This window comes from Biomphalaria glabrata, chromosome 6 (assembly GCF_947242115.1).
Source record: "Biomphalaria glabrata chromosome 6, xgBioGlab47.1, whole genome shotgun sequence".
Lineage (NCBI taxonomy): Eukaryota > Metazoa > Mollusca > Gastropoda > Planorbidae > Biomphalaria > Biomphalaria glabrata.
The window spans coordinates 6,261,380-6,274,243 of NC_074716.1; the positions used below are offsets into that span (position 1 = coordinate 6,261,380).

A 12,864-nucleotide genomic window follows, 5' to 3' on the forward strand; every position below is an offset into this window, starting at 1 on the left:
TATGTAGGTCCGAGCTGGGGCTGCTACCGGAGTCCAAATCAACCGTGACATACAGTGTGATACAACTAACTTGTACATTGTAAGTATATAGATAGATAGTCTACAGTAGTACAGTATTGTCATATTGCTAGATACAAAGTCACAGTGTCTAACCCTAACCCTGTTAACCCTTTCTCTGATCTCTTCATTCGTGATGCGGTCTTCGTAAGTGACATCTAGGATTTAACTCTATCTTCATAACTAACCATTAGTTCATTGAATACATATGAATATTAACAATGTAATGATAATAACGTTAATAAATCTCCGAGATATCAAGCCGTTTACCGACGGAAATAGTGTTGTAATTGTTGATTGTTTGTAGTTCATAGTTTCTGATATTCTTTCTAAAAATAATGAAACCTGCCTTTTTACCTGCCTGAGCGGACCACATTGGGGGGCCGATTTTGAATTTTCGTTCCCACACAAAGTGTTTGTAACCTTGTTAGGCTTATTTTCGTCATGTTTAAATATATCTACGTTTACTCTTGACCTACTTAGGATTTTAGTTGAGAGAGACAGCCTCAGCCTTGACACGTGATCATGAGCGCGTGCACGGTGGAGGTAAATTAAAAAAAAAAAATAGTGGGCGGAGTTTCTTGAGAAATTATCGATAAAAACATGGCCAGATCAGTCGTCCGCGTTCTTCATAATAGAGGAGCCATTTCTTTCCTTTTTTTTTTGTTTGTTTGTTTGTAGAGCAAACCTGTATACCTGCCGCAGTTGTGTTCAGCCCTCTGTTATTTAATAACTGTATGTATTACTTAGGTTGATAAGACAGCTCTTTATATTTGCGAGTGCGTGCATTTTTATTTGTGCAGTGCTTTCAAAAATTAAATTATGTAGGTCTGGAAGGATTTGTACTTATAGACTTGTTAGTATTAAAAATAGCACAGTGTATTGTTAAGTTCTTCTAGCTAGGGTGTGTGAGAAGGGGGGAGAATTTGAAAATCCCTCTTGCCCCCCCCCCCACCCCACTGAGGGGGCCCCCAAATGAAAGTTTTTTACATTAAAGATAAAATATAAATCAAAATGCAAAGGGCCCCCAAAGAGATCAAGCCCCCCCCCCTGGGCCCCCAAAAGATGGAAAATTCCTAGCTACGCTCCTGATACTAGATACAGTTAGTTACAGTAAACCCAATACGCTCTAAGCTATGACTTTACACGCACATCCTTTCACAAAACAGTGGAAAATAAAAGCATGTTTTACAAACTTTAGACCTCTGTGACGTTGTAACTTGAAATTGAATTAATTCAGATCAGCTTTTTTTTTGTTGGTAACATACTTAAATCTTTCTCTCCGTAATTATTTTCCTCGTGCCGATAGTATTATTTATTTTGCTCATTTGTATTTCACTCTCCTCTTATGATTAGACTTCAATAACTTTTTTTTGTTCAGAAAATGTGATGGGAACTAAACTAACTTTTAAAAGTTAAACTAAAGCTAGTTTTCAACTTTAAAAAAGTAGTTAAACTAAAAGTTTATCAAGAATTTTAAAATGTGGTTAAACTAAACTAAAAAAAAAATTAATTAAACTATAACAAACATATTCATAACTTTTTTTGGGGGGTGGGGGAGTGGTTGAACTAGAGCTATATAGATATATTCATAGGCCTATGCCTACATTTCGATCATATTCTTTTAGCATTGTAGAAATATTTATCCATAATAAAAATCAGTAATAAGAAATATGTTTCTTACATAAACATTAATGCACAATTAATAAAAATATAATACAAAAGATGTCTAAATTAATATGTGTGCTTGTTTTGTTTCCTTGAAATTAAACTTTTAGAAAAGAATTGTACTCTTTTCTTTAAAATTATATTAACTTATTAGGCGATATAACAGAAAATCTTACTTATACCGGTACAGTTTAAAATCTCTTTAAATAACATAGATTTAGAATTTCAAATTCAGACCTAGTAACCAAAGAAATAGAAACGAAATCGTTGGAGTTTTAAGAAACATTTGACCTGTATAACTATTTTATAGTGTAAAATACATGCTTGACTAACAATGACGATGAGCTTTTTCTTGTCTGACCACTAAAAATGCAACTAACACTATTGCATAACCTTTAAACACGCAAGGAAAAAAAAAAAACAAGGTAGTCTTGTCATTATGGACTGCACAGTAGCCTACACTATATAGGCCTACACGCCCACGTCTATCTGGTCAGGTTGTTAAATTCAGTCGGACACACCGTCTATTTACTTTCTGGGCAGAGGGCGTGTGTAACTATTTTAGTGTAACGATACATCTACGAACATGCTTGAGTGTTGTTTTCTTATCTGGCCACTCCACATTAAGCAAACACTACTGCATAACGCGTAATGAAAAAAATGCAGGGTAGTCTCGAAGTATCATCGACTACACACGTACAGTACAATAGGCCTATATGTGTATGTCTATCTGACCAGGTTGTTAAAATCATTTGGACACAGTCTATTTACTTTATGGTCAGAGAGGGTGTGGATTAAGATTTTTTTTTCCTAGAGTTGGTTATCCTAATGCTTTTAGGCCTAGCTGTCGATTTAGACTTAAATCTCAATAACAAGTCTTAAGACTATAAAAAAAAAAGGTGTACTTGATGTTCCTGCAGTTAAAAAATGAATTGATTAAAACCACTTACTAATCAGATTCCCATCATAAACAGAAATTAAACACCACCACGTGGCTCACAAAAAAATTCAGAACAACCTCATTCATAATATTGCATAGAAGCTTTTAGCAAAAAAATTTAAACATTTTATAATACTGCTACTTTCAGTTGCAAATATTTACTTCTACCAGAATCTTACTTTACCCTCTTCAAATGCAGACTGACTAAATAGTTGTTAACTGCATCATTTTTTTTTTGATAATCAAAGTTATTGATATCACATGACCAGAAAACAGGGATGTGCGTTTCAACCCTGACCATATGTTGAAAAGTTGTACACATTTTAATTAAACTTTTTAGTTAGTAACTAAAAAAAAATAATTAAACTACGATTTTATATACTATAATAAATGAAAAACTGTCATGGAATCCCCATATTGATGAAACTATCAAAAAATCAAACAAAGCATTAGGGTTTATTGAAAAAAAATTCTATAAATCAAATAAGAACATAAAACTAAAATGTTATTTAACCTTGGTTAGGCAAATAATAGAATATGCATCCTCTGTTTGGGACCCCCCCCCCAACTCAATAAAACATTAAGAAACTGGAACAGACACAAAATAGAGCAGTGAGATTCATAACAAACGAATATTCACACGACTAGCTAGAGTAACACCTTTAGTAAAATCACTAAATTTAGAAAGCTTTCAGGACAGAAGGCTCAAAAGTAAAGTAGCAATCATACATAAAACACTGAACCATAATCTTCAAATACAAAAACAAAGTTTAATAAAATACTCTGAAAGACACAAAGATAAAGGCACATTCCTCGTCCCATATGCTAGGACAAATTTGTACAAATACTCCTTCTTCCCTAGTGCTATTAGAGCATGGAATGGGTTGCCTAAGCTAGCCAGGAAAACCAGTGACTTGGCATAATTTAAGTCATTGGTTGATATGAATGACTGAATGCATGACGCGTAGGACGTAATCATCTTCTTTTTGAAGTAACGTCTGTATTATATAAGATAAGAAGAAAAGATTTTAACTTAACTTTTTTTTCCTAGTTAAACAATGACCTTTTTTTTTTTAGTTAAACTAAAAGTTTCTAACTTTTTAGTTAACTTTTGCCCATCACTATTTGGTATAGACTTATTGGGAAGTGCATGTTCTTTTTATACAACACAAATCAAAGTTTTAAATCCAAAAATTAATTTAGTCTAATGGGGGTCAAATCAACGCTGGCATCACCAATTAGGAGAGAAAGAGTTAAACTGAAACCCCCCCCCCCTTGTGAAAATTAGTCAGCTGTCCCATCGACCACTTTACGTAAAGATATTTATAAAATTTAGGTCACGTAACGAAATATTTTATTGTTTACTTTGTCACAGGCTATGTAGACTGAAACTGATAATAACTAAAGAGTGATAATGGAATATTTCTTTATCTTACAATTAATAAAATAGGCTAAAACCTTAATAGTCTTTTACTATGTTGAAAATGAATGCATCTTTTTGTTTATAATTATTCAAATGTTATAGTTTCTAATAATAGAAAGTGTTCAATTTGTTCGTGTTTATTGTAGAAGCCCACATACAATGGTTAACTTAGAAGCACATCAGAAGAGAAGATTGAAAAGTAAAGCAGCAATAAAACATTCAACACTGAACCATAACTTACTAATAACATACTCAGAAAAATATTAAGTCACATTTCTTGTTCCATATGCTAGGACAAATGCGTAAAAGTGCTTCTTCTTCCCTAGTGTGCTATTTGAGCACGGAACAGGTTGTCTGAATCAACCAAGAAAATCAATGACATAGAGTATAAGTCTCAAACATGAACGTCTAGATTAATACATGGATACGAGTAGGACGTAATTACCTTTTAGAAATAACGTCTATTTATACGATACAATAACGCACTGTTATGCAACTGTAAGACCCTTTCATTAATTATTTTATTGAAATGTAACTATTTGTGAGTGGCGGAGTGAAAGGAAATAACTATAGTCTTGAGTATCTTCATGGCATAAAGGGATTTAGTAGATGAGGGGGGGGGGGGGGGATAGAGGAGGCTTATGCCAAGGGATCGAACGATTTTAAGTTCGGATGTGTACTTATGTATGGGTAATTTTACCATGTGAGTTTTTGTGTGTTTTTTTTTTACGCTAAAGCTTTGTATTTTGTTTGTTTTTTCTTGGTAATTCTTAATATGTAGAACGCGTTACTGTGAAATTCAGCAGTTCTGTTAATAGAATATCTATATTGACCGACTTCTAGTAATAGCCTAATGACGTCTGACTTCGTCACTTGATCGTTCAGCGTTATTGTGGTCTTACAAAACTGTCAATTGACACTTCTTTAGATCTGAGGGTATTGTTTGAATGAAATCGACGATTATATGTGACAGTGAAGGTGCGAACGATGTCAATTGAAACTTTTTTTTTTTTTTTTTTAGAATTGGCAGATCGTCGTAAATGGGCACTATAATGTTCAATCATTTTGTTGATTTTAATCTTTACCACTCTGTGTATTAAATTGCCCCAAGATAATATAGGCTATGTTTCAGTATAAAAGCACTTTAGAAAAAGCTTCACCTTAGCCTATCCTTTAGGATTAAATTATGGCTTTTACAAAGCGCTACTTTCATGCTTATTGCATGCTCAGAGCGCTTTGGTCAAATCTCATTTGTGGACCAGTGAGGGGGAGGGGGTATCTAGGAGAAGGTTTTTCCGTGCTGCCTTTAGGCGCTCAGTAAAAACAACTCTGCCCGGTCTGTCGGGTGTCGAACCTCGACCCCCATTCATAGGTAGCCAAGCCAAGCCAAGTTCAAGCGCACTTAGCCTACTCGACCACGCTTCCCACTTTAGTCTGTTGGCCGGTGGGGCACCACACAAGAATTATTAACTGTCTTTCTCCATTCCTCTGTCTTTTGCCTTGGTTAGTACCTGTTCAATGGCAGGTCCATCCATTCTTTTATGTTGTCTTCCCATCGCTTTCTCTGACTCTTTTTTTCCCCTATACTGTTTCCAGTTCCTGAAGACCTTGTCATATGGCCATATATTAGCAGATCATCGTGGGGTCCAATCGCTACGGTAACTGTCTCTAAATCTCTTCATTTGTGAAGCGGTCTTTAAATGTGATGCCTAGGATCCTTCTGTAGCATCTCAATTCCATTACTAGGATCCTCCTCTCAAGCTCTGCAGTCATCGTCCAAGACTAGCAAGTATATAAGAATAAGGAGCGCATAAGTCTGACATTGGTGTCGAGGGCTATGCTTTTGTCTTTCCATATTGTTTTTGAGTATTGCCGCTGCTGCTGTGGACTGTGCAATTTAGGCAAGTAGTTCGGGTTTGCTTACCTCATCTAAATACAATAGCTCCGAGGTATTTACTACTGACACTTGTCAGCTTTTTACCTTCAATCCCGATGCCCCTTCTAAAGCCGTGTTGGCTATTGGTCATAATTTGATTTTTTTTTCGACATTTAATTGCATACCATATGCTGCGGAAGTCTTGTCAATGCGCATCACCGAGTCAACTAGTTCTTCTTCTGTCCCTGCTAGGCCATCCAACTCATCAGCGAAGCTCAAATTAGTAATTCTTCCTTCTCCAATGCTTAAAGTACCTTCATAGCCCCCGAGAGCATCTTCCATTATCATCATCATCATCACTCCTTTGAGTTCCTCATGGAACATAGGGCCTCGACAAAAACACGCCACTCTCCACGGTCTCTTGCTAGCTTTTTGATGGTGTCCCAGCTCTTCCCTGTCTTCTCTGCTTCTTCAAGTACACTGCGTCGCCATGTTCTTTTTGGTCTTCCTCTGAGTCTTGTTCCCTGGGGGTTCCACTCTAAGGCCTGCCTAGCTCTGTTGCTGGTATCTTTTCTAAGGGTGTGACAAATCCATCTCCACTTCCACTCTAAGATCTGCACCTCTATATTTTTCTGTCCACTCATCTCCCACAGTTTGGTGTTTTCTACTTTGTCGTACCAGTGTATTTTTAGGATATTTCTCAGGCATCTGTTGAAGGTCTGTATTTTTTTTTTATTGTGGCTTCAGTTGTTCTCCATGTTTCAGAACCATCTTCCATTATCCTTTCAAGGAAGATATTGAAAAGAGTTGGTGAGAGTAGTCAGCCTTGACTTACTCCTACTGTGGTTTTAAACCAGTCCCCAGTGATATTTTGAAGTATACCACACTAGTGGCCTCCTTGAAGAGGTTCTAAATTACTTTTATTATGTTTTATTCAAGCTGTACTTGTCAATTGTCGCCCAGAGTGCCCCATACCATACTCTGATGTAAGCTTTCTTGCAATCAATAAAGACATGGAAAAGTTTCTGAGGTTTAGGATTTGTTCTGTCCTGCACAATAGAGTTAAAGTACATCTTCGTAAAAAACTTATTTCAAAACTGTCTTAGTTAAGCAAATGTGTAGATCTACTAGACTTTATAATATTCCAATGATAGGATTTTAGATCTAGATTCTGGACTCTAGACCACGCGCAAAATGTTCCTGGAATGTGGAAATACCCGAAGACGTTCAAAGTCCAAGATAGATACTTTCAGGTTCTCTAGCCAAATTTTTTTTTTTTTTTCTAATTTGAAATATTATGACGGTCAACCAGCTAGTAATTCTTTTTCCGGCAATATACATAATCTGCTAAATTTCTAGGAAAATCGTTACAACTGTTTTCAAGATCTGTGTCCAGACACCCAGAAGTTTCCACGAAGTTACGAGTTGAATAGATGTATTGTAATAAAATATAGACATGAAATATTTGCAATGATATCTCACTTAAATGCAGTAAACAGGAAATAGCTCACTAAGCTATTCTTGAAATTAGCGGGTTATTTGATAGCACTAAATCTTGAAAAGTGCTCTATCTCTGTTTCTCTCTCTTTCTGTGCATAGCATATATATTGTTGTAACTCTTGGGTAGACACTCAACGTAAAGGCAGGCAACACAACACAGTGTAACAGGAAATAAAGCAGGTGTTTATTCACTAGGACAAACACATAGCATCCTTCAGCTTCCTCAGAGTCTTTCTACTAATTTACCAGTCCTTTAGACAGCAACCCGAATGTGGACCAACGACAGCCTTCCCCGCTTCGCTCCAGGTCCCTTCTACAACCTTCAGGCAGCACCAAAAGCTGGCTTCTTAGTTTCCAAACATTCAGACTCTTCACAATCCCTGATGCACTGTTCTTCTCTCCATTCTAGTGTCTTCCTGTTTACGTTCACTAGTGCGCTAGTGCGCACCTCAAGCACTGGTGCAAGGCAGGGTTACAACAATATTTTATGGTAAACATTGAACGTATGTGAGAAATAACATCTACAAGATTTTCACCAAACAAATGAAGTGACTTGATATAAACTTGGTAAAAAGAGATTTAATATAAGAAGTCTGATTGATGGAAAATTTTCTGGATCTTCTGTCTTTCTACATGAGCTGGAAATAAATCACACTAGAAATGTTCGCGTTTTAAAAATTCGGTCAGGCTTAGTCAGCTTAGTCCAGTGATGGGCAAACTACCCGAGGGCCAACTCCCGTCCCCGGAAAGGTTTTATCCGGCCCGCCACATGTTTTGAAATAATAATTTTAAAATTACAAATTTCTTTTAAAATGTAAGTATTCCATTTTTTTTTCAATACCCAGATGAACTATTGGAGTTATATTGAACATTTTATTTTCATAATGCTCTCAAGGTTGTTTTCCCATTAGTTTCATGAGTAGCATAAACTCCGTCTTCATGTAATTTTTAGGACGCCCTTGAGTCCAACTAATGGTACCTGACATTAGTTAGGGAAACGTAACGGCAGTTGGACGTTGTGCTGGACACATGACACCCTCGTTAACGGTTAGTCAATGAAACAGATGACCCTAAGATAGCAAAGTCTAAGAGGGGTATTTTTTTTTTTACATTGTATTCAGACATGTTTGTAAACATTTCAACTCTTATACGTCGATTAAGAAGACTTAGACTTAGACTTAGGTCCTCCCGCGCCGTTCGGCGCATTGGGCGGCAAGCTGTCTCCATAATGATCTGTCACTGGCAATGTGGTTTGGCCGCCCTCGCCGCATGTATAGTTTTCATTATGTGTCGAGTTTGCCGTTTCTGTAGCAATAGTGGTTTTACAGGGTGGGGTCGCTAGCCCCACGCCAAACCCTCCTCCTTTCTCACCCGATTAAGAAGATAAGATCTATATATCTAGAGGCACTAGAGTCTAGATTTTAGAAATTTAGATCTTCCATAGTCATAGATTATTATATAGAATAATAGATCTACATAGATTAATTAAATTTAATAGATCTAGAATCTAGATATAGTCAATATATACTTATATAGTTCATATGTAGATCTAGTGTTGTTGTTTGTTTTTTTTGTGATGGTACGCACCGGTACGACGTTTCTCAAGATGAGTGGATGTAGAAATACTTAATACTTTTTAATTTCAAATACAAACTTCTGGCATGAGCTATTCAGTTAGCTTTTAATATTAACTACGCTCTACCCTCCTATAGAACAAAGACTAAACGGTGAACTGCCTAATCTGGAAACCACTACGCGGTTCATCTCAGATATAGGATTACTGATCTGAAACCTCCAACATGTAAAATGAGAAAGAAGAATAAGAAGAATTGGAGCTTCTCTTTTATATTATTGCATGTAGTTATTCGTTGGAGACGAAAAGGGTGATTTTTTTCTTCTGAATTTCAAAATGAAAGAAAACGCCACTGGTGCGCAGTTCAATCGATGTCTTAGCTTTCGATATTGCAAGGTTTATCTCCCCTATTTCTATATAAAAGAAACCTAATTAATCACCATTAATTGATGTAATAACTTGCTCATTTTATGAAAGATTTGTGTGTTGTTATAGACGATAAATAATTGTGCAATATTATAACTTGATCCGAGAATGGGAAGAAGGAGAAAAAACATTTAAAAGAATACAGTCAGACGGAGTAAATTAATATAAGCTTTGTACACAATTTGTATAATTATTATAGTCAGAGATTTTTTCAATGCGCAACTGCGGCTCTAAAATTGGTAAGGGGCGGGGGGGGGGTATGTTCAGGTTCGAATCACATGAAAGTAGGACAATTAGAATGTCATGCAATTGTACGTAGTAAAGCGCTCGGACAGTCCCAGGTTCGTGTTGAGTTCACCCAGCTTTGACATTAGTTGGGAAAAGGAAAGGCGGTTGGTCGTTGTGCTAACGACATGATACACTTATAAACCCTAGCCACAGAAACAAATAGCCTTTACATCATCTGCCCCATAGATCGCAAGGTCTTAAACGGGGGTAAGTTGTTTAACCTTAATTCAAAATACAAAAAGAGACTAACTCGAAATGAGTACAATATATTTTATTATATGTTCTTGATTTTTCTAGCATTGTACCGTTGCGACACTATACAATCTACAGAGCTACCAGATTCATATTTAGAAGGTAAAAAAACCCATTCTATTTATAGCATAGGCCTACTGCTTACAAAAACGTTCAGCGCCAAACGTTCCTGTAGCGATAGCACTGGGTAAGTGGACATTATCTTGATGTATTCAATTATTATAGTGGACATTATCTTGAAGTATTCAATTATTGTTTTCATTCGAGACAATGTGGAATTTTTAAAGGATCATCATTACAGTGATTTTAAAAGAGACTTAGCAGAAACTTGTTAGTCGGCTATTTAGTCGATTTTCTTCTCTAGACGCTAGACTAAGTGTTGGTTAAGCCTCGTTAGGGTTCAAGCTAGGTTTCTCGATGTTTGTTCATCTTAAAGTGCTAATAAAATGTAGATCTACGGAACACCATAATTAGGAGCGTACCTGAATGTATTTCAAACCTCTGTGACGATGTTACGTGAAGTTAAATTAATTCAGATCAGCGCCATAGATTTCAACTGGAATTTTTTTTTTTTTTCGAACCAATGAAATCACTTTGGATTAGCTTCGCCCTATAATGACGTAGTAGTCTTTCCTTTACATAAAACGACCTAGTCAATGTTGAGTATGTAAATGTCGATAAGTCATGCAGTTACTAAATTCTGAGATAGAAGACTAAGAGTAAGTAATACATTGAAGTATAACTTCGCTATGTAGTTCTAGTAAATATGTCAAAGCTAAAATTATTTAACTCAAGGTAAGCCAGTTACTCAGACTAAAAACTCAAAATACTGAATTTTCTGGAGGCGCTGCGGCTGAGCGATAAAGCGCTTGGCTTCAGAACCGGGGGTCCGGGTTCGAATTCTGGACAAGACTGGGATTTTTAATTTTCTGGATCTTTGGGCGCCTCAGAGTCCACCCAGCTCTAATGGGTACCTGACATTTGTTGGGGAAAAGTAAAGGCGGTTGGTCGTTGTGCTGGCTACATGACACCCTCGTTAACTGTGCTGGCTACACAGAAACAGATGGCCTTTACATCAAGGTCTGAAAGGGAATACATTGTTTAAACTTAATTGAAAATACAAAAAAAAGAGATTAGGAGAACTTTACAACTTCATTTTCTATTGTAGGCTACACGAAACGTTATCTCTATATTAATAAGTAAGTAGGGAATCAAACAATGCCTTAAAGTTTACTCAAGAATTTTTTTTTTTTTTTACAAAGCAAGCAAAAGCATGCAACTTTAGCACTGTTTAGACTTTGTTAGTCTAATACTAAAATTGCATGCTATGTTTGGGGTCCAATAGCTCTTAAAATATAAAAGTAAAATAGACCCTCCCCTCTCCCCCCCTCCCGAAAAAAAAAAAGACATAAGATGACCACAAATAAACAATCACATTTAACAGGAGTAATATTATGATCAATAAATTTTAACCTACAGACACTTCAGGATTATTAACTAAAAACTAAAGCAGTGATAATGCATGATATTTCATAGCTCACAAAAACAAACAAATGACACTACCAAAGACACCGAAATAAATGTGCGTTTCTAGTTTCATGTCAGGATAAATTCATATAAGTATATTTTCTTATCCTTATCTTATAAATTACTGACTTTAATTCAAAAGAGTGTATTTAAAGCCTGACATTGATTGCCAGAATCAGACTATAAAACCTATAACTTAGTAGAGCTTAAGTCACGAGAAGAAGACGCAATTGGCTGAGGGGCAAAGCGCTCGGTCCCGGGTTCGAATCCTGATGAAGACTGGGATTTGCAATTTCAGGATATTTAAGTGCCTCTGACTTACTGAAAAGCAAAGGCGGTTGGTCGTTACGCTGGCTACATGACACACTAGTTAACCCAGCAGAAACAGGTGACCTTTACATGCTCTGAAGACCGTTTGATCTGAAATTGGAACTTTATTTTCTAATTAGCAGGAACGATGAAGTGTACTCGTGAAGTAATATTTGGCGTATAATATAAATATATATATATATATATATATAACGACTGTATATATGACTATATATAGGCCTACATACAACGACTGTGATGTCTAAGATAACATAAGATTTAAACATGTTTGTTTTTTTCTTTTGGAAAATCCTAAACAAAATCGATATGTCAAACTGGAAAAGAAATTAACCCTATGAATAAACACAAAAGTAGTAGCCTAATCCCCTTTTATTTAAAACTATTTTTAATATAACATTTGATTAAGAAGTTTTCAATTCGAAATGATTGAAATCTTAGATTCACAGCATTATCCCCCTTATCTGAATTATACACACAAGTTAGATCTATGCTCTTAGTGACTAGTCCCAACCTTTTACAGGACGACGGGGGTTGGCTGTGGGCGAGTTTCGAACCTGGGACTAGTGGGATCATCGTGACTATCAAACGGCAGTCCAGAGCGCATACGACACAATCATGCAGCATCCATTGAAATAAATGTATTTTTAAGATTTAAATCTATCATTTGTCTACCTGTAAACATATCAACGAAATGTTTTATCTTTTTGTATTTTTCTTCTTCACATAACTTTGATAAATAGATTTGTACATTTACAGTAACATTCTAGTTCTATACACGTTCTTCTTTGTTCATATTTTTTCAGAACAAACAATAAAAAAAGAAGACATCTAAGCTCTTTTCAACTTCGTAGGAAAGAAAATGCTGTTTGATTAAAAAGGTAAAAGACTCTAAATCTACTCTACATAATAAATATAGAGTCGACGTTTGGTCGAAAATGTCGGAAAGTCCTTGTTCGCTTGCAGCTAGAAGGTCACTTATGAACGCTACGAGGCAGACAACCAAA

The 12,864-nt window shown here is 36.0% G+C and overlaps 2 protein-coding genes across 12 annotated transcripts in view; one reads left to right on the forward strand and one right to left on the reverse strand.

Moving 5' to 3' along the window:
• The window catches only part of LOC106078207 (uncharacterized), an 83,748-nt gene that overhangs the window by 56,173 nt on the left and 14,711 nt on the right, over positions 1-12,864 (reverse strand). The gene's annotated exons all lie outside the window — the stretch shown is intronic.
• Positions 1-12,864, forward strand: part of LOC106058660 (uncharacterized) — a 44,182-nt gene that overhangs the window by 9,534 nt on the left and 21,784 nt on the right. For 3 of the 9 annotated variants that reach the window (XM_056031930.1, XM_056031936.1, XM_056031934.1), the window contains exon 2: positions 12,664-12,738. The gene's annotated coding sequence lies outside the window, so the exon portion shown is untranslated. Of the gene's footprint in view, positions 1-10,075; positions 10,723-12,329; positions 12,499-12,663; positions 12,739-12,864 lie in introns of those variants that run through there. The other 6 variants (XM_056031931.1, XM_056031937.1, XM_056031932.1 and 3 more) reach the window with 4 other exon arrangements.